At 38.3% G+C, this 4,520-nt stretch overlaps 1 pseudogene; it reads right to left on the bottom strand.

Moving 5' to 3' along the window:
• Positions 1-1,694: 1,694 nt before the first annotated feature.
• LOC137972693 (uncharacterized) lies at positions 1,695-2,726 on the bottom strand (annotated as a pseudogene).
• Between the last annotated feature and the right edge of the window lie 1,794 nt (positions 2,727-4,520).

The raw sequence follows: 4,520 nt of genomic DNA, 5'->3' as shown, positions 1-4,520 counted from the left end.
ATTTTGCTGCGCGCGCAATCGTCAACTGATATTCCCGTTCTGTTCCTAAATCAGGCCATTGTGCAATTAGAAGGGACTGGGGTAAAGTAAAGAATTGTCGTCAGTTTTTATGTTTGAAAAAGAAGCCCGTTGTGTACGCAGTCAATTCGCTTATTGACGTCAATTCGTCGCATCGTATCTTTCATAAATCCGCTTCCGTAATCACCTTTGGAAAAAAACATTTCGACGAGTCTCAATAAATGAGGAGACGACTCCACAAGAGAGAAAGGCACAGAATTTGAGCACGTTGTTAATATTTTGATTGATCATCGTTATATAGTCATATTCAGATACATTGATTTCGTCTAACGTTTAATCTATTTCGCAGATTATAAATCTCATAGTGTGCCTCTATTTGTTAATTCAGGAATTCTGTCAGTTAAATTACTTTACTTTAAATCAGTTGCCTCTTTGCTAAATGGTGTTGACAATCATCATGCTCCACCCAATATCTCAAATCTATTTACTCGCTCGAAACAAATTCATTCCTATTCCACGCGGTCTGCAATAGCTGGAAACTTCCATGTAGAAATGTCGAGAACAAACCAACGGTTATTGTCCTTCTTTAGAATTGGTACAAAAATATGGAATGGTATCCCCCCTGAAATTCGTCAGCTTAAGGAAACACACTTTAAACGTCAATTGAACGAATTACTACTGAAGTTTCTTAAAATTAAGGAAATGAATGTTGATATGCGCTACATCAATCTTTCGAAGTATATGGCTTTTCTTTAACAGTTACGTACAATACCTCAGATCATTTATTTATTCATTTTCTTATTGCCATTTTTTTTAAACACTTTTTTCTCTTATGTACGAGACGTTTGTTTGTGCAATTCTTGTTTGTGTAATTCTTGTAAATTCTTAAGTGTCTTTGTTTACTTGTGAGAGACAATAATAATGTCGCGGTGTAAGTGGCCCGCATAGAATAGTAATGCTAAGTGCGGGCCACCGTGGTCTTGTTTGAATAATTATGATTTGTTTGTAAATAAAGTTAAAGTTAAAGTTATGTTATTGATCCGGTCCGAGTTTTGTCAATCCGATCCGATCCGGTCCGGTCCGATCCAATCCGGTCCTGGTTTTGCCAACGGCCCCTTTCTCACGATTTTGGCGTGATTTACAGGATGGAATGAAGGGTGAAGCGCCATTATCATCCAATTGGTTTTCAACAAATTCGGAAAATCGCTTACATTTATGCCACGATCATTCTCATTATCCGGAATTTTGGCTAAATGGTACACACATATTGTCGTCTCGCGTATTTTAGACATTTATGGCTTGATTGAGGTGGTATTCAGTTCTTTATGAGTTGCTGTACAGATATTTTTGAGGTGGTTGTATGTAGGTGGTTGTTAATATTTTTGAGGTGGTTGTAGGTGATTTTAGATGGTTTTAGGTCGTTCCATGTTTTAGTAACTACGGTTATTGCGTTTGTATGGAGAATTTAGCGACCGTCCTTTATGGCATTAAAATAGAAATAAAAGTACATCAGAATTTCTTACCTTGCCTCCTTGTCTTACCTATGGTATGTTCACAGCATTTCTGGCCGTTTCAGCGCGATTCTAGATTCAAGGGAGTTTTAGTTCTACCGTTGCTCTCTCATATATATATTTACTGATCGTCATCCAAACCCATTGTTTTCTGTCTGCATTATATCACCGAATGCAGAGAGAAAAATAATGCAAACTAACTGTATGAGAAAAACGGGTATGGTCTTTTCTTTCAACCTTGTCATGCCTTTCTTCCATACTCTCTTCGTTAAGTGTATGGAACCCTATATCACAAACAGACACCTCCTTTTTGTTCGAGCCCTCATGCTTCTCAATTTGATCCTTTGCATCTTCGCAATCAAACCTTTTCTTTGTATTCCTGCTTTCATAATCGCTGCTTAAGCTAGCCTCCGATTGATTCAAAATAGCACTCATTTTACGGTTCATGGCCGACGATGTGCACTTATATGCTCTTACCGCACCCTCTACCGACCGATGGCCAGTAGTTTCTTGAATTACTTGTTCTAATACACCATTATCGTAAAGCTTTTTGGCACAACTTCGCCGCAATGAATGGTTAGTGAGATGACCATCAAACCCAGCCTTACCCATGACCTTTTTAATAACATTTCCTAACGTTTCCCTGACAGCAGCCTTTTTGTAATACGGAATATTTCCCTTTGGTTTCGGTAAAGGTCGCAAAAAAATGAATTATCTGATGTGTCCAAAGGTACATGACTAATGTATTTCTTGTAAAGCTTCATAAGACACAGCTCTGGTTTCTCAACATTTTCATATTCTTGATTCGTAAATGCGCCATAATTACTTTTACTTACGTCTTCCACATATTGCAAATAATCTGCACCGGACTCATCGATGTGTAATGATAACTGAGAATTCTTCATTGTTAGGTTTTTGTGTTCTTGCCCTGCTCGCAACGCAAAACAATTTTCCAAAGCAAAAGGTACAGTATTTCTATGTAATTCGGGCTTGTCACTTCACAAAACCCCCTTTTGCCACAAGTATTCCATTTGATCTGGAATTATGACTTCTGCTTGGCTTGTAATACTGCCAATTCCTTCCCGCGCCCTCTCTTTTCACACAAAATTTAAGGCCGAATTCACAACCCTTCTTATCAATTATAAATAGGGGTCCCTTACGTTGGAAACGATGATAACTTTGTAAACTACATGTCATTTCATAAATGATCTTGCCAGGGTATTCTTTTCCATCTTCCTTCCTCACTACAGCCACAAATTGAGCCAAGAAAAAATTCAGATCATCGTCAGACATCTCGTCGATGGATTGCTTTAGCACAGGCTTGCCACTGCACTCAACCTTTAACACAGCTTCATTTCTCGTCTCTCGCCATTCTCTAAGATATTTAGCTCCTAATTCCACTTCCTTCGACTAGCATCGGAAACACAGCTGTCTTCAAACCTCCGACATTCGTCAGATGAGATTGGCGCACGGCATCTTCAACTCCCTAGTAACAACCAATACTCCTGGTTACACAAACAATTAGGGCTGAAAATATCTAGACAAATACATGAGTATCTGTCTCACTAGAATAAGAATTATCCAAAGTCAAGAACATTTGCGTCCATATCCGCTTCTAATACTTTAATGAATAAAGTCTAAATAATATATACCTTCACTAATAACAATATTATCCTTTGAGCATTTTCCATCCCCTTCACTCGTCGACACACTAATTCCTGAACAACAATAAACCTTTTTACCGATACGGCGGCCATTTTGATTTCTATTGTTTCGAGAGACATTATGGGATGCTCAGGGGGCAAATTAATATGTATTTGCCCCCTGGGCATCCCATAATGTCTTTCGAAACAATAGAAATCAAAATGGCCGCCGTATCGGTAAAAAGGTCTATTACCACATCGGGTTACACACAACTACGCAAAACCAAATAAATTGCAACGACTGAATGTAAGTACTTACCATCATATTCATCCGACTTAACAATAAATGTTGCCTGCGTAAGAAACAATTCTTTCTCAGAACTGCCTTCCCAGAAAATTTCCGTCATCGTTCCAAACGACAATGAATTTCAGAAATAACTGTGTTTGTCGAGCAATATGCAAACAAGGCCGTAGCTAGAAATTTTCGACTGGGGAGGGGGGATGGGGGGGGGGGGGGGCGGAGCAAGTCGTTACGAGGGTCTGGGGAAATGCTCGCCCAGAAAAGTTCGAAATATAGATGCAAGAGGTGCTACTTTGCAGGTACAAAGGCAGGTTTTTTTGCGGCAGTGTGCGATCCAAGGAGGAGACGGACCAAAGGAGCGCTGGAGCCGCTAGCCTGTAGGAGGGTCCGGGGACATTCTTCCTCGGGAAATTTTGAAAATATGGTTGTCAGAGACTGCATTTCGTACGTTTTAAGGGACGTATGATACGAAAACAGGCAGCCAAAAGCAAACTTAACAGCGTGGATATTACTCCAACTTTTGAACGTGAAAATGGCTTTTTTTTTTTGGCGCAGAGACGCTTGACGTTTGCATTTTACAGTGTTACAGAATGTCACTATTTAAAAAGAACGAGTATAGTTATAAAGTGAAGCAGAACAAGACTTACACTATATACATATATATATATATATATATATATATATATAATTGTTATGGAAAACGAGGACGGACAACTTCGAGCGAAGGAAAATATATACAGTAAAAATTCTAAAAATGATAAAAAATTTAATAAAAAACGTTTCGGTCTGTGACCTTCATCAGTTGCAGTGCAAGTGAATGGTAAATTACAATTTCCTTAAATAAGTTTACAATATAAAAGATGACAAAACATTACAAAGATGATTATATAACAGGGCGTGATAACATATATTCGCAAAAAATTAACAAGTGATGAACAATCGGTAATTACTACGCGTAAAAATGATGACTATACGAAACAAACCCACGGGGAAAACCAAATCGAAAGATAAAATAAAAGAATACAAACATACAAATAAAATGAAAAG

Source organism: Montipora foliosa, chromosome 10 (assembly GCF_036669935.1).
Source record: "Montipora foliosa isolate CH-2021 chromosome 10, ASM3666993v2, whole genome shotgun sequence".
Lineage (NCBI taxonomy): Eukaryota > Metazoa > Cnidaria > Anthozoa > Scleractinia > Acroporidae > Montipora > Montipora foliosa.
The sequence above is the reverse complement of the archived record's forward strand: the minus strand, read 5'-3'. Positions and strand labels throughout refer to the sequence as shown.